The sequence below is a fragment of the Rousettus aegyptiacus genome, unplaced genomic scaffold (genome assembly GCF_014176215.1).
Source record: "Rousettus aegyptiacus isolate mRouAeg1 unplaced genomic scaffold, mRouAeg1.p scaffold_m13_p_2, whole genome shotgun sequence".
Taxonomy (NCBI): domain Eukaryota; kingdom Metazoa; phylum Chordata; class Mammalia; order Chiroptera; family Pteropodidae; genus Rousettus; species Rousettus aegyptiacus.
In genome coordinates, this window is record NW_023416295.1 from 116,397,600 (window position 1) to 116,416,155 (window position 18,556).

An 18,556-nucleotide genomic window follows, 5' to 3' on the forward strand; every position below is an offset into this window, starting at 1 on the left:
ATATATATGCCACTTCTTTGTTCACTCACCTTTGATTGGAGCATTTAATACATGTATATTTAGTAATTGTTGATAGGCGTGTAGTTATTGCCATGTTATTAATTGTTTTTTGATTGTTTTTATCGTCCTTTTCTGTTCTTATTCTCTTACTCTCTTCTCTTGTGTGTTGATGACTTTCTGTAGTGTTGTGGTGTTGTGTTTGGATTCATTTCTCTTTATTTCTTGTATGTCTTTTGTAGATTTTTGTTTTGTGATTACCATGTGCCTCTATATACCAACCTATGTTTATATTTCCAGTTAATGATCACCTAAATTCGAATATATTCTAAACTCACTACCATTTTTACTCATCCCCTCCACATTTGTTTTTGTCATTTTTTACTTCTTCTGTGTGTATCTCTTAATTTACTTTTGTAATTACACATGATCTTCTTAATTTTGCCTTTTAACCTATATACTAATTTTAGCATTGGTTGATCTACTGCTTTTATTATGTGTTTGCACTTGTCACTGAGAATTTTTTTTGCAATATTTTCTTATTTGTAATTGTGATTTATTTATTCTTCTTCTTAAAAAAGTCCCTTTAACATTTTTCATAATACTGGTTTGGTAGTAATTAACTCCTTCAGCTTTTTCTTATCTTGGAAGCTCTTTATCTTCCCTTCTATTCTAAATGATAGCCTTGCTGGGTAGAGTAGTATTGATTGTAGGTCCTTGCTTTTCATCACTTTGAATATTTCATGCCAATACCTTTGGCCTACAAAGGTTTTGTTGAGAAATCAGCTGTAAGTCTTATGGGAGCTCCCTTGTGTGTAACTAATTACTTTTCTCTTGCTGCTTTTAAGATGCTCTCTCTGTATTTAAACTTTGGCACTTTAATTATGATGTGTCTTGGTGTGGGCCCCTTTGGGTTCCTGTTGTTTGGGAGTCTTTGCACTTCCTTAACTTGTAAATTTTTTTCCTTTACCAAGTTAGGCAAATTTTCAGTCATTATTTCTTCAAGTAGGTTTTCAATCCCTTGCTCTCTCTCTTCTTTTTCTGATACCCCTATGCTGTGAATATTGTTACACTTGATATAGTCCCAGAGGTTTCTTAAATGATCCTCATTTTTTAAAATAAATTCTTCTTTTAGCTGTTCCAATTATGTGTTTTCCACTACTTTGTCTTTCAAATTGCTGATTTGTTCCTCTGCTTTATTTAACTTGCTGTTATTTCCATTTAATGCTTTCTTCATTTCAGTTATTGCGTGTATATTTTTGATATTCTGTTTTCATCTAGTTTGGGTGTGTATCCAGAAGTGGATTTGCTGGTAGATCTATTTTTAATATTTCAGGAACATCCATATTGTTTTCCATAGTAGCTGAACCAATCTATATTCCCACCAACAGTGCACAAGGTTTTACTTTTCACCACATTCTCGCCAGTGTTGTTACCTCTTATTTTCTTGTTAATAGCCATTTTAACAGGTGAGGTTATCTCTCCTTTGATTTTATTTGCATTTCTTTGATGATTAGTGATCAGCAACTTTTAACGTACCCATTGGCCATTGGGATGTCTTTGGAGAAATGTCTATTTAGTTCCTCTGCCCATTTTTATTTTATTATTTTATTTTATTTTTTTTAGGTGGGGAACCCTTGGTTGACCTTGCAGATTGCAAGGACCTTGTCAACTTACAATCTCCCTTCCCCCTCCACCCTCCCATTTTTTTTTTTTTTAATGCCTACAGCACCTGGTCTTCCTAGGTGGTCTCCCATCTAAGTACTAAGCAAGCCTGACCCTGCTTAGCTTCCAAGGTCAGACAAGATCGGGCTTGTTCAGGGTGGCATGGCCATAGACCCTCTGCCCATTTTTAAAATCGAATTATTTGTGGCTTTTCTTGTTGTTGTTATTGAGTTGTCTGAGTTTATGCATTTTAACATTTACTAATTAAATGGTATCCAGAAACACCTAAATCCTTATACCATACCTTTAGCACATAACACAAAGAAAATTAACAGTATTTAAACATTCAGAAATCCTTTTCTCAATTCTCTGACAGTGGCAAAAGCTGAGAGGAAAAAGAGGGTTTCTACATATTTTATGAGAAGCCCTGTTCTATGATGTTGCAGAATAAAATCCTATGTGGGACTAAGATTTATTTATTAACAAATATTTACTAAATGTCTACTCCGTGACAGGTACTGGGATAGGTTCTGGATACACTATGATAAATGAAATATACATTCCCTCTGCTTCCTGAAGCTTCTGGGAATGACAGAAAAGATAAATAAATAATTATAAATTGTGGAAATACTATAAAAGGAACAAATAGGATCTCTGGTAGGCAATGTCTAAGGTAAAGAAGATTGTCAGGGAAGGCTTCTATGAAAAGACATTTAAATGGAATACATGGTCAAGTGTGGTGGGAGTGAGGTTGTGCTTTTGGTTGCTACCTATTATTGAGCCTTGGGCTAAATTTACTTTATATGTTATTTAACAACTCTACAATATGTTGCCCACATTACCGATGAGCAAACCAAGGCCTTAGTTACCAAGGTCACAAAGCTAGTAAGAAGAGAAAAAGGGTAGGGGATGGGTGGGGACATAATCCTGCATCTGACTCCAGAGTTTGTAGCCTTTGAAGCTATAATTCCACTTCTAGAAAAACTATCATAAAGAAATAATCAGAAATTCAAATACAAACTTAGTAAAAGGAAAATTCTTTTAACCCACTGATTTTCAAATTTCTACTAGTCTTTAATTTGGGGGCTGAGAGAGATTTTAGATTGAGTTACAGTTTTATTTAATAACACTCCTTATCTCCTATTTTAAAATGATTTATATATAAGAGGATATAAACTAGGGAATCATCAAAATTCTAGAAAAGTGGTCAGATTTTATCAGGTTGTACTTAGAGAAAGACAAATAATAGAGTGCGAAGGGAACATATAAAGTAAAAAGGCAAGAAATAACCACAGAGGACATGAGTTTTGAGCAATGAGAGAAAGTCTTTCAGTCAGAGGTTAGCCTGAAAGATATTGTTTTCTCCCCACTACCTGAAACTAATGAGAGCCCTAGGGTTACCTCAAATACAATTATAGAAGGCACTCTCAGAGATTTTTCAGGAAACTTTAACAAAGAGTGTTCACATATGATGGGCATGTCTCCAACATCTTAATTCCATGAATTTGTGCAAAATTAAATGGAAACAGAAAACCTAGGGCAATAGAAAATATATTTAATGAAATCTATGTATCTAGGTTTGAAAGTTACTGTACTTTTAATGACTATTAAATAAAGCAGGCTGAGAGAATAAAAGCTCTTGATTAGAATATTCATCCTGATCCATAGAATTCAAGCAAACTCAAAAAGAGCTGGGACATTTTGGCTAAAAATAAATAAGAAAGATTTATTCAAAGGTCTTAGAGTTTGCAAACAAAAAACACAACTAGGTAAAAATTCAAAAGTGTCCAGAAGAAGAAAGAAACGTCAAAAGTCCTTGTAATAAAAAGCACATTCTTGAGAATTATCAGTCTTGCATTGTTAGCCCTATGATTGCTCCAGGATGGTTATCAGTCAGATGTCAAACACTCTGGATGATAGATGCCAGGTGGTCCGGAAGATGGGCGCCAGAAGGTCTGGTCACATCTGGTGGTGATGTCAGGTGGTCTGAATACGTGAGTCTTTCAGGAGGTAATTAGAGGGTTATCATGAGGTTCAGATGTATAACCAGGCATTGATGCAGGACTGGAAAGTTCAAAAACAGTTTAAGTTCTCAGACTAGTTAGAACAAGAATTTGTTTCTAGTCTTTCCTCATGCCTCAACCTTCATAATGTTAATAATTTTAACAGCTTGGCTAAAATGACTTATGTATTCCTTATCTTCACTCTTTTCTCAGAACTCATCTAGATTATGGTCCTATAGAAACGAAATAATGTAAGAACATGCAAGAAAATTTAGTAAAAACTAGGAAATAAGGCACATGCGCGCTCTCTCTCTCTCTCTCTCTCTCTCTCTCTCTCACACACACACACACACACACACACACACACGTAGGCAATATGTCTTCCAATATAAAACATGGGCAAAGGCCATTCAAGAATTGTGTAGGGAATGTACTTAGTTCATAGCTTGCTTACTACTGATTAAGGGTCCAGACTTAAGTAACTCAAAGACTTTGTCAGGTAGAAATGGTGGTGGACCCTGGTGGAACAGATAATCTTAAACTTATGGCCTATTAGTCATTACCAGTTTATATCTAATCCAGCGATTTGATCCTAAAATTTCTTTGTTAAATATTCTAGAAATACCCCAGCTTCTTAAATGCTTTTGAAGCTGTTGTAACATCTTACTGGTTTTCTCATTAGTTAATGAGTTAAAGAAAAATCTTTTACAGGTGTTAATTTTATATTTGCTTGAGAGTCATGATTTTTTTTAAAATTATACTTTAACATGAAACATAAAGAAACTATCCACTTTACTCAGTTTTATTGTATTTTGTTGCTGTTCAGTGAGTGAGATTGTTGTTTGTAATTTGCTATGAATATTTATTCCTATAACTTGATTTATAATTCACTGTGTAATTTCATGCCTATTACTTAAACCTTCACTAATCCTTTCAAATTAGTGCTTTTGCAAACAAATCTCAAAAACTTTAATTGGTGAAATCCTCAAATTTGGTGGACCCAATGAATATTTGTAGTCAGGACCCTAATGTCCAGAGTGGACAGACTAAGTAATCAAAGGCCAATTCAGTGCTACAGCTAAGTAGAGATGACATCTGCAGAGAGCCTTCTGTATCTGATTTCCTCCTTTGCCTCATTCTCCTTTAATCCTCCTGCATATACTTTTCAGGTTATTTTGAGACAGGTTTTTTAAAGAGCAGTTGAGTGGCCTAGTACTTTATATCTATTTGCATGCCTTTGTTATCTGCCTTTTAGTAAGGTGAATGGATACCCAATTGTTGACCCAGTCATATGTGCTTGGGTTTTATGCTCACAGTGTTCCACTGATCTAAAGGGATAGAGAGTCCCATTTGACAAGCTGTGCTCATTACCAGATTTCTCCATTTCTTAGACTGGAAGTTACTGACAGATAGTTGAAATTGCTTTGAATTATGAGGAAACTCTTTGATATAAATAAAGTGGACTGATAATAAAGATTTTACTTTTTAATCACATCTCATTTGTCTACATTCCATTAATTCTATGTCTGTGGTCATTGACTGAAGGTGTTTTGTGTTTGTTATGCTAATGTCTGTGGAAATAGTACCTTTTTAAGTTCCCATCTCAAAGTAACCTGCATAGCAGTTGAAAGTGATAACTTGAGCTTTACCAGGGGCTGTATCAACACCATCAGTATTTTTTTACTTTCCTAAAAAGAAATCAAAAGTAGTTGAAATGTAAATGTACCACTTTTGCCTGATCTTATAAACCTATTAGTCATTTTTCTGAAATTGTAAGGGTGGGGTGAGAGTACCAGGGAATTGTTATGTTATTGAAAAAATGAAAAAACGAAGTAGGGCCTTCTTTTGTGTTTTTCTATGTTTACTTGTTATAGACAAGTCAACTTACTGTTCCGTTCCTGGATGGGAAACTCTTATTGTATTCCGAAACTTTAGCCTTTTGTAAAACAATTACTGTGTCTTGCTTTGACACTAACTGGTGATGTGATGTTTGGCAACTCAGTTAACCTCTTCCTTCTAGGTTTCCTTATCTTGAAGAGGTGGTTATTGGAGTAGGTGATTTGGAAGATTCCTTTTAAGTAAGCATTTTTGAATCGACTTTGGGCCTTTGTCTAGTGACCACAGGGATTTACAGGCTCTAATTTGCGAGTTTTCTCTTAAAATAATGACACTCCATATTAGTGTTTACAGTTTACAAATTATTCCTAGCAGCAGGTTTGTCCTTCATAACTAATAGCTTGTCACGCACAGTAATGTTCAGTATATGTTGTGAATTAATATATTCTACATAAATATTTTAACCTTCCTAGCTAAGGTTTGAATTTTCCAAGTATTAGAATAATAATAGATTTTAAAAAATGTTTCTTTTTTGGAATGAGTTATGTCCATTGTAATAGAAGGTAAATAATTTCTTAAGTGATTTGCAAAAGGTAAAATGTGGGAAGAGCACTGGATTTGAAGACTTTGTTTCTAGTCAGGCACCATAACATAGTTGGAAAATTCTAATCTCTTATCTGCAAAATGAGAATAATATCCCATATAGTCGTGATACATATAAAAGCACTTCATCGTTTGCAAAGTGCTTTACAAATATGAGCTTTCCTCTTTCTTTGGTTAACTTATACAACTCTATGTACTAGATTAACATCTATTAATTCTTTCTCCTCAGGATTGAAGTGGAAAACTGGAAAGGTTAATGGACTTATGCTCATATATCCAAGCTGAAAAGCCAGGGCAACTATAAGAAGGTTGAATTCCATCCATCAGAAGTGAATGAAACAAAAGAGTCAACCTCCCTAATCACTTTGATCACTTGAATAATGACTGACTACAGACTGTTAATTGATATCCATCATAAAGATGGCATAACAGATGTGATTAGCCCCATTATAGATAATTTAATGGGAAACAACAACGATTAACAATATGGGACTGGAAATGAAGAAACCTGGCTTTAGACTGCTGCTGATGGCAAGGAATAAGATTTAAAGTTAGTCACTCAGCCTTTCTGAACCTCAGTTTTCACTTCTGTGAAATTATGGGTGGGAGGAAATGACTTTCGTACTTCTTAGTTGGCATCATTGCTGATTAACTCTTCCGGACTTGCCTTCTAATGATGCAATCGAGGTAGATATTTTCTTTTTGTTACATTTTTATGTCATTTCAAATTTATCTGGAATAATATTTTAAACTGTTCTTTATTTTGTGCTTACTAATGATTGCATTTTAGATTAGTTAAACTATCAATCCTGGCTTTCCTAATTTGATGCTTAAAAGAATGTTTCCAAAGGCAACTTAAGGAAACTGATAATTAAATGTATCTGTTCATGATTCGAAGAATGGATTAAACAGGTTCTTTTAATAGCAAAAATGATTTTTCTCATTTTATTAAATCAGATCAAAGAAGAAGGTTTTTCTTTAATAACCCATCATTTTTCATGCTTAAAAATATTTTGAAGGTGAGTAAAGCAATATTCTAAGCTCATTTTTACAGAGAAAAATTTTGCTTGGGGGAACTAAACAAGTACATTACATCCTGCTGTTAAGATTGGTAAGGCTGGTAAACTGTCTTCCAAAGGATCTAGAGAAAGTGGTCTCCCTTGAGACCTGTAAACATGAATCAACCTGGTGAGGCAATTCATGAATCAATCTTAAATAACTAAAATGAATCAGGACCTTCTTATGATATCACATAGCTTGTCACCATTTACTTATTTACCTGTCAACCTTCTTTGGCTGTTATGAAGCCCAAATAAAAGCAAGAAGTGAAAACTCAGAGAAATGCCTCAGGACTGGAAAATTTTCTTGAAGTGGGATCAAGCAGGATGGTGGCTGAGCACTGGGTCTCTGCAGCTGACAAGCCCTTGCAGCTATGCTTCTGTCTACTGCATTGTTACTGGTACCCAGTCGGGGTTCTGTTAGGGAAGATAAGGAAACAGCTCTTGGTGAGGCAGCAAACACCCATATTACCCAGCATACTCATATCTGCTTGACTCCCTCTGAGTGATTACCTGTTTAATTACAATTTCAAATGTTTACTCCTTTACTTTTAGCTACAGAGCCACCAGAAAGAAGAGAAAAAGAAACGAAAAAGAAACGAAATGAAATGAGAAAAGAAAAGAAAAGAAAAGAAAAGAAAAGAAAAGAAAAGAAAAGAAAAGAAAAGAAAAGAAAAGAAAAGAAAAGAAAAGAAAACCTAAGAACTTCTTTCACTTGCACATTGCCGAGGTAACTGCCATGAAATCACAGAACTCTGCAGAACAGTGGTAAATCTCTCTTCCAGTTTGTCAATTTTTCTTAAATTGTGACATCTAAAAAAAATGACATGATTTGGGACTAGTTTGGCATACAGAAAATTCATCTATCAGCTCACTTGTTTATATTTTGTAGAAATGTTTTAAACCCATCTCCTCTTCACCTGTATACCATATTAACAAAAACTTTCTATTCCCTCAGTAAAACTTACCCATTGAGGCCCACAGTGCTGAAGACAAGGCTAGGAAGGCTATTCTCAAGTATATTCTACATGTCTTCCCTCCCAGTTGAGTAGTATACTTACCAAGACTCAGTTGTGCTTTCCCAAGAAGTTCATGATAGTTGTACTTGTTATTGTAATAATGTAATTTGAATGTCATATAACCAAAAATATATGAGTGTAAAAATAAAAGTGTTGTTTGTGAGCTCTAAGTTGGCAAAAATTAACTCAAAATGGATCATTGACCTAAATATAAGAGCTAAATCTAAAGCATCTAGAAGAAAACATAGGAGACAATCTTTGAGAACTTGGATTCTGTTAAAATTCTTAGATGGGACACAAAAAGCACAAAATAGAAAGAAAAAAAGCAATAAACTGAACTTCATCAAAATGAAAAACTTTTCATCTTTGAGTGAAAATTAAAAGATAAGCTATGAACTGGAAAAAAATACTTGTAACACATATACCTGATATAAGATAATATATAATAGAGAATAAACAAAGAACTCATAATTCAGTAATAAGATAAGTAATCCAATTAAAAATTATTGAAAGTGTTGAACAAATAATTAAATGGATGGTGCATGTTTAGAGCCAGGTTTCTCATTGTTGGAGAGGGAAATTATAGATAAACCAGAAGAATGAACCCTATGGTACCAGACTAGAGTCAGAGACATCTTATTTATTACCTTAATATATGCACAAATGGATAGATACAGAAACAATTACAGATCTGTGTGTATACATGAGTTAGCACACACAATAACCTAGTTTTGTCTGCTTAGAGAGTGTAGGGAAGTTCAAGTGTAGCTACCTGGGCCTCATGAAAACGGGGAAGTGGACTATACAATCGGGTCTCCTGAGAACTCATTAGGCGAATAGCTTCTCTCTCTGCCTCTGACACTCTGTGGTCACATGGTGTCTTGATTATCTTCCCTAATGTTGCTACATTCTCCAATTTTTCTTGCAACTGGCCTTTTCTGCTTATGCAACTGCAAACGGCCACCAGCTTAAAGTCCACCTTAGCTTAGAGCTTAGGGCCCACCACCACTCAACTGACTTAATCTCTATGTCTTTTGGATCCAACTCTTCTGAGGCTCTAACTGTCCTGGCTTGGGTCAGCTGTGTGTGGGGAACAGGGCCGTGAGGCAGGTGGCTTTATAGGTATCCTGGCTCAGAAGGACTGTGTGCATTTGTTTCAACATTCTGCTGTCACTGTCATGAAATTCCTAAGTTTTGAATGAAGGCTCCGTAAATTATGTAGCCAATTCCATTGCTGGGGGCAGTTGGTAGTGTGGGTAGTTTCTCTTATAAGGAGATGCTGGCAGATAAGGAATATTTGGTGTATTTAGTCTCCTAGTTAACAAAACCAGGCTTCTTCCTTCTTTGTACTCACCTTTCTGTTTTGTGCATTTAATCAGAAAATATAGGCTCCTAATAGGTGTAAAGTTCTCAGCTAAGTACTGGAAACACATGGTAAACAAGACAGATATAGTTCTTTCTGTCACGGAACTTAGTGTCAAGCCAAGTTTATCCAAATCCTAGCCTTACTCTACTTAAGACTACAGAGATTTTGGGTGGAATTGTGTTGAATCTACATATCAATTTGGGGAGAAGTAACATCTTAATATTATTGAGTTTTCTCATTCATTTTATCTGTTATTTAGATTTTATTTAATTTCTCTCACCAATGTTTTGCGGTTTTCAGTGTACTAGTCTTAACTAAATTTTCTTAAATTAATTCTTAAATATTTCATGTTTTCATGCTATTTGAAATGTTAATTTAAAATTTTGTTTTCCAAATGCTTGTTGCTACCACATATACATACAATTAATTTTTGTATATTGACCTAGTATCTATCCTATGGGCTTGCTAAACTCATATCAATTTTAATAGCTTTTCACAGATTATTTTGGATTTTCTATATAAACGATCCTGTTTGTGAGGGAAATATAGGTGGTAAAAGCGAACATCCTTGCTTTGTTCTCAGTTACAGAGGAAAAGTATTTCACTATTAAGTATGATGTTAATTTTGGGTTTTCCATTGATTTTTGAATAATTAAATCAACTTTGCATTCCTAGAACAAATCCCATTGTCAAGATGTACTAATGTTTTTATGTGTTACAAGATTTAATTTTGTAATATTTTATTTCAAAATTATATGCTTTTTTCTTCTTGTAATGTCTGTCTGATTTTGATGTCAGGATAATGTGGCCTCATAAAAAAGAATGAAGTGCTCCCTTGTTTACTTCGTTTGTGTGGGATTCCCAGGTTTTCTTTCTTAAATTCATGATAGAATTCACCAGGAAAGCTTCTACCCTTCTGATTGCACCTTTTGTTCTATGAGCACATTTAACCTCTTTCAACAATTCTGACTTAAAATCTTCTGGATATTAGCTATTTAATGAGACAGTGCTTGTGGATAAACACACTTTCTGGAACTGACAAGTTAAAAACGAGTTATAATTTGATAAGAAAAATGAGTTTAGCTCATTTACTTTATTCCCATATTTTCTTCTCCATATGTTTGATATTTATATTATTTTAAGTTTTCCTACTGTATATCTTTTTAACTCTAATGTATATTCATAATCCTCTATTTCTTGTTCCATCAATTCTCAACAATGTCTTTTAACTTCCTATTTTTTTAAAAAAATGATGGTATGAATGCATCTATTTTTTTTCACATTTCATCCTGTTTCAATGAAACTAAATTTTTTCCTGTCAAATATGTTAAAATTTGCATCTTGTCTTACAAACACAATGAAGTCTTCTGTATTTTGCCATAAGTTAACACTAAAAAGTTAAAAAGCAATACATAGTCTTTATATTATCATGATAGTAAACTTTATTCAATGCCAGGCCAATTTAATGTGCCAAGGTTGTATTTCCTCCTTTAAAACTCAAAGTGATAACCTCTTGCTTATTTAAAGAAAAATGTTACTAGCTTTAAGGTCAAATGTATACCCTTTGTTACACTTTTATTAACCAGTAGCTTCCTTTTAATTTGTTTCACATTTAGGCCATGTGTTTCATGTGTTTTTATTTTGTTTTGTTTTTCTTGGGTTCCTATTTGCCTTTCTTTTTCCACTTGCATTATTTGCCTCTGTCATGTATGTTTCCTATTACTGCTGTAACAAATTACAACAAATTTGGTGCCTTAAAAACAACATACATTTATTATCTTACAGTTCAGTAGGTCAGAGGTGTAAATGGGTTGGTAGGGCTACATTCCTTCTGGAAGCTCTAGGGGAGAATTTGTTTTCTTGCTTGTTCCTGTTTCTAGGTACTATCCATATTCCTTGGTTCATAACTCTACATCACTCCAACCTACGTTTCTGTTGTCACATCTCTTACTCTGACTCTCCTATCTCTCTCTTCTAAGGATCCTCATGATTACATTGAGCCTGCCTGGATAACCAAGACAGTCCCCCTTCAAGATCTTTAATTTAATCACATTTGCAAAATCTCTTTTTCCATGTAAGTTAACTTATTCACAGGTTCTGGGGATTGGGCTGTAGACATCTTTGGAGCACCATAGTCATATATACCTTTTTCCGTGTAAGTTAATGTTCTACAGGTTCGGGGTACTGAAGCTTGGGGTGCGTGGTTCTGGCAGCTGGAAGAATGTGCAAGGAACCCTGGACTGATGCGACATAGTTTTATTCAGGCATAGCAGGACGCAAGGCACAAGCACAGCTCCAGCTCCCCTGCCTGCACAGGCGGGGCTGTTCTTATAACAAGATGCACAATAATGGCTTAAGGCCAAGTACTATAATCAGTCACAATCAATCACACTACGCATGTGTTCTACAGGTTGTATAGGACACTGTATCAAAGGTCGCCTGGGACGCTGTAGATAACGCCATGGGGAAACGCCTGGCTTGCTGGGAGGGAGCCTGACTGCATCCATTTTGTTTGTCAGTTCCATTACCTGACAGTTAGCTTATGAATAGGTTCTGGAGATTAGGCTGTGGGCATCTTTGGGGTGCCACAGTCATATAAACAATATTTTTCAACTTTTTTGTCATATTTTTTACTCCACCAAAAAAAATCAAATAAACATGAGGTTTTTAGGATGGTCCTGGGAAATCAGGTTTTCTCCAGAATTGTTTTCAAGTTTGTTTTTCCCTCCATGCTTTCCCTGGCATCAGCCTCACTGTAAAACAGAGAGTTTATATTTCCCCATCCTGGACATCTCCAGATTATTAGATTGTCATTTACCTTGGATATTAGACAGAAAGCGCCTTTTGAGAAAAAATATATGTGCTTCTCTCCCCATCTCTAGTTCAGCTGAAAATTGTCACCTTCTTGGAGGAAGCTACTTGAGGCCTCAAAGTCAACACATTCTAATATCTAGGTTCATCCTTCCAAGTGTCTGAATATTGCAGTCTTGTTAAGTATACTATCTGAACCCAAGATTCAATAATTAACTAGCTGTGTGATGCCACATAATAAGAACTAGCATTTAGCTTTTTACTTATAGGAAAAAGCCATTTGGTTTATACCAGGGGTCCCCAACCGCCAGGGCCATGGACTGGTACTGGTCCATGGCCTGTTAGGGACTGGGCTGCACAGCAGGTGGTAAGCAGAGGGCAAGCAAGCAAAGCTTCATCTGCAGCTGCTCCCCAGCTCTAGCATCACTGCCTCAGCCCCACCTCAGATCATCAGGCATTAGATTCTCATAGGAGCACCGGTCTCTGGTGCCAAAAAAGTTTGGGGACCGCTGATGTATACCATATCCTTGGTCACTACAGTAATTCCAAAATGAATATAGTGATGAATTTAATGGTTCCATGATCATTACTGAGACTCAATCTGGAGCTTTATAAGGACAATCGAAAAATAGGATTGTTTTTTCCTTCAAGGTTATTGTGGAGATGTCAGTTTGGAGCCTCTGGTGATTATCTAGGTATCATAAGCGGAAAGTATGTGGGAGAGAAAAACTAACAAAGAGAAAAAGCAGAGCTCCGAGTTGGGAAGACAGATAGATTGAGCCACAATGACAGTTTTTAAGCCTCTGATCTGGTTTTGGCTAAAGCCAACTGTACATCTCAATTATGAGGGACCTTTTTTTACTTAAGCTAGTTATCTTTTTTTTTTTTTTCCCCACAAGTTAAGAATAGCTATTAAGGTAAGAAATTTGTGGGGGCAGAAATATGGATCAGTAGTTTACTCATTTGAAGGAAAGTTTCCCCGAGATAACTTACTCTCATTTAAATCTCTTAGATTTGCAGTCTTTATCCTCTTTTCTCAAGAGGAACAGTAGAAAACAGAATATTGCTCACTAATAGTAATTTCTATTAGATGTTTATTTACTTATGTCTCAGAACGAGAGTTTGCAGTGGGAATGGGAGACTGTGACTTTCTAATGGAGGAAAATAAAGTCACTTAAACTCTAAAATTCCCATTCAATTCATCGTCATGGTACATTAGCTTTAATGTGTGTGTCCATACGCGTGTGTGATTGTGCACGTGCGCACGTGCGTGCGCGCGCACACACACACACACACACACACACACACACACACACTACAGAAGGAAACTAAAATACTCCACAGAAAGTTTTAATAGTAAGGTCAAATCCATGTCCTTTTACTAGTCAATCCTCTTTTATGTACATAATTACTTCTAAGGATGAAAAAAAAAGAACCTCACTTCAAACATCTTTATATTTACCATAGAATCCTCCTGTTAGCTTTACTTTGGATTTAGTTCTCCAAGATAGACTTTAAAGTAAAGTCTTTAACTAAAACTTAAAAAAAAGAAGAATAGACTTTAGGTGCCCGGACTTTATTCTGAATTCTAAGGAAATGCCTCCTCCCTATGCTTTAAATTTCAACAGAAACCAATATCTGCTTTTAAAAATAGTTTCCATACTCTTTCTGACTATAATCTCTTTAGAAAATATCAAAATGCTTTGTCTAATATTGTTTGTAAAAGAGCGACTTCTTGGGGCTGTTAGTTAGTATCTTGTGTCTCCCTCCCTCAAATTCCAGGATAATTCGCTCTGAAGGTCTGATAGACTTTATAGAATTGTTATGACACTCAGAGTGCTCTGAGGGCCATGAGCCACAGAAAACATTTTTCCAATATTATAATTCATCTGTGATATTTTTACTGCTATGTCTTCTAAAATACTCAGGAAGACAGAATCAACATGGCCTGTTCTTGGGTACTTTTTGTTTTGTTCTGGGAAAATGACTTTTGGATCTGAGAAGTAGATAATGCTATACTCATAGTTTCCACTTTGAGAGATGCCAAAGGGACTGGTAGCTTTAGACATACATAACTTAGCTGGTCCTTTGTTACTCTCACAGGAACATGTATCCATTTCCCAATAGTTGGGGCTTCGATATCTAAGAATATTAGTCAGGATTGCCATCACACTAGGTTTGGTAGAGTTGGCTCTTAGCTCTAAATTTGGTCCCAAATTTGCTTTGCAACTCTGCAGACTCACAGGTCCCTGACTTGATCTAATTACCGAGAGAGGTGGATGTGTGAGCACAGCGGAGCCCACAGGGCAGGCAGATGATCTCTACATGGCTCTTACGGAGTTGCCCTCTGTGGGCAAGCCCCTATAGATAGAGTCATCCCTAATCCTTAGTAATTTAGTGAGGAGTTGCTTTATTCTAGAGCTACCACCCCAGAGCCCAGCACTATAGAAATATGGTTTTGATGTAGAGGAGGTAGGAAGTATTATTTTGAAGCCCTGGGCATTGCCCAAGTCTATATGGAACACAATGAAGGACAGTGCTGGGTGCCATGGGATATGGGTTAAAAAGGAAGAGAAGGGGGAGAGGCCCCTTCCCCCACCCCCCAAAAATGTAGAAGGGCACTGAATTTAGATTCATTTGTCTGTCTCATGATTTTGATAAACAGTGGCTCTGTTTCAGAGCTAAACCTTTTAGTTAAGGGTTAGGGAAAAACGCTCTAAGTATATTCCCCTCCCACTCCCTACTTCAATGCCTGTTTTGAATGATTTTTCTTTCTGGTCACATCTGAGTTCACTAGACCTCTACATGCACAGAAGCACTTTCATGCTGAATCTTGTTACAAAGTAGATCAGTTAATAAGAAATAAACCAAAATGTTTGAGATTTAGGTCAAAACATTTACAACTGCACTGTTGAAGAAACCCAATAATTTTCTCATTATTTAAATGGAATGTATGTCTAAAGACATTCCGAAGGACAGTCTTCCTTGTAACCACAGATAAGGATTTCTTGGACTGCTAGCTCTCCACCAGACCTTTATTAGCAGAGCACAAAGTAATTATAGTTGTCTAATTGGCTTGTGTTATTTGGAAAAAGTAACTGTCAAAAAAAAAAAAAAAAAGAGAGAGAGAGAGAATATGCACTCAGACTGATTTAATAATTTATATGTCAATTTTGTCCTCTGGATGGTTGTTATTAACATATAAATTAACTTATAAAATATATTCTGAACAGTGCATAAACTATGGGAAAAAATTAGATAAAGTAAAACTAGACTCAAAGTCTCTCTTCACACACTAAAATTTCCTATAATTCAAAAGAGAGAAAGAACTCAAAATTCTGAAAACATGTCAGACTGCCTTACTGTGCCATAGAATTTTGACTCATTTTCAGTAAAAGGCTTTCTATAATATTTGGGCATAGATTGCTTGCCAAACAGGTCCACAGAAGGCAGAAAATGCTAGCTTTGGAAGGTCTTCCTACATGTCCAGGCACGCCAAGTCCTGCTTAGCTATTTAATATACATGTCCTGCTTGTGGCTTCAAAGACCAGGGTGTAGATTCTGCAAAAAGCCCACTTGAGAATAAACTTTTCAAATCTACCAGAATAAAACCCAGGGATCATTGAAGCAGCTTATGTCATCTTGTCTCAAATGCTTCAAAGCCCAAGAAGTGAATCATGCCTAAGAGGCCCAGGATAAGGTATTTAAGTATACTGTAGTATTTCTAAAAAGTTTTATAAATGGCCATGCACACTAGATGGTAATTGATTCTGTAATCAATGAAGAAACTTTCTAAATATTTTTTCATAAGAGCTTTATTTTTTTCAGATTAATGAGATCATTCTCTGTATTTATTTACACTGGAAGGCAGGAAGGAGAAATGTAATGAACACTTATGATAAATATTCACCACCTGAATGAACACATATTAACTTTCATTCCCTTCAGTTTGTTTATTTGTTTGTTTGTTTGTTTGTTTGTTTTTTAAGTAAAGCATTAAAATCTATGTTTTCTTTACCAAATCCATTTTTTTCTCTTTCCAAAGGTCATCATCATCTGGTGTATGTATCCCAATTATATTTGTGTTCTTTTTTTTATGTTCTTTAACTCCGTTTTGTATATTCTTCACAAATGTCCTGCTCAATTAAAAAATTTTTATTATATTTTTGAATTGTTATTGTTTAAGTATGGTATTGCTTTTTGTCTATCAATCTTAGATTGGATAACCTTCTGAATTCTTTAATTTTATAAGGTCTCTGACGGTTCTTCTGAATATTCTAGTAAAGTAATTATACAATCCCTGAATAAAATTTTGTCTCTTCCTTTCCAATTCTTATACCCCTTTTTCTTGTGTTATTCCTTTGATTAGGAACTTCAGTTCAATGTCAAATAATAGGATAACTGTCATATTTCTTATTTTGCTGGAAATTATTCTAAAGTTTCACCATTTAGACTAATGTTTATTGTTAGTTTTTGATAGATTCAGTTGATTAAGTAGGAGAAGTTGCCTTCTACATACATTTTTTGAGTCTTTTTTCTTTTCTTTACTGAAAGAGACATGGCATTTCTCTGTCAGTCTCTTAATGCAGTAAATGAAGTGATTTAATTTGATAGGTTTTTCTAAAGTAAAATCATCCTTGCCTTTCTAGTCTTAATATACTTGGTCGTGATCCATATGTATGTATATATGCATATATGTGTACTTTGCATATAGCAATTTGGGGACTTTTAAATTAATTAATTATATAACTCATTTAACAAATATTCACTGAGCACTTTCTGTGTGCCAGGCACTTAGACAATTGAAATACAACAGTGAGCAAAATATATTTAAGAAAAATTCTTGCCCTCATAGATTTAAGGAAGCTGTCAATAGGCAAGAATAATAAGTAAAATATATAGTATATCAGATAGTGATTGCTATTAAAGAAAAGAACAATGAGAGAAAAGGGATGTGAAAGCTGTAAAAAGGCATGAGCTTTAAATGAAGTACTGAGGGAAGTCTTCATAAAAATATGAATTTGAGGAAAGTTCTGCAGGAAATGAGAGAACCTTGCTATGCAGCTAACTGGGTAAAGAATATTCCAAGCAGAGAAAGAAGCAGTTTAACACTTCTAAAGTAAGAACGTTTCTGACCTGTTTAAAGAATAGTTTGGTAATTTTTTCTAGAAAATTGTTTATTCTTTTGACATTTTCAAATTTATTGGCATTAAATTATTGAATATGCAATCTCTAATATTACTTTTTATTAATTTTTATTTTGGTAAGTCTACCTAGAATTGTGTCTATTTTGTTATTGTACTCAATATTATTATTACCAAATATTCTCTGTAAATTAGAGTTGACAATTCATACACTACATCTGAGATGTGTAAAAAGTCACATCATATTTCTTTAACCTACATGACATCCTCCGCCTTACCCTCATAGAGGGCACTAGTACACTTCTGGATCTCTTTCATGTCAAACAGGAATTGATGAAAATTAGGGAGTGCTAGCCCAGGCTCTCTCCTTGACTAAACACATACTATACTTCCATTTTGACTCTACTGCAACTGAGTGCTGTTGGTACGAAGTCATTCTGCAAAGTTGCCTCCTCAGTGATTCTATAAGGGCACAAGCTGTCCTCTCTTTGCCATTGTTCTCAATGAGTAGCAAATGAGCCAAACCATAGAAGTTATTAGTATAATATTGGCACTTACTGAGCACTCAATAAATGTCATTATGATTATAATTAAAATGATTATTAGTATGTCTTTGTGCAGGTACTGTGCTAAGCAATCTATTTCCTCTACTCTCCCAGCACCCCGTGATAGTATTATTACCTTGGAAGATGGAGCTGTAGTTGAGTCTTTTTAACTCTTATCACCATCCCCACTGTGACTGGAGGTTTAAGTGAGAATAAATCAAAGAAAGAGTTTAGGAATTCTGGTATCATTCTACTATCTCAGGTATCCAAGACTGAAAACAAGAGAACTTAGGACGCCTTGTGACATTTCTCCTGTCATCACCAAAGCTGCTGATACTTAGACCACTCAATCCAAGTTGCTGTCTACAAGACATCCCACAAACTGTCTTAAAAACACTTCAAGAATGTCACACTTTTTTTCTTTTTCCCAAAAAGACAAACATTCCTGATACTTTTCATTTTCGTTTGAAAGAAAGATGTTCTTTGGCATCGAACTATCTAGCATGAGG

The 18,556-nt window shown here is 35.2% G+C and overlaps 1 pseudogene; it reads right to left on the minus strand.

The window, feature by feature from the left end:
• Window positions 1-1,717: 1,717 nt before the first annotated feature.
• On the minus strand, window positions 1,718-1,836 carry LOC118614794 (annotated as a pseudogene).
• Window positions 1,837-18,556: the final 16,720 nt, after the last annotated feature.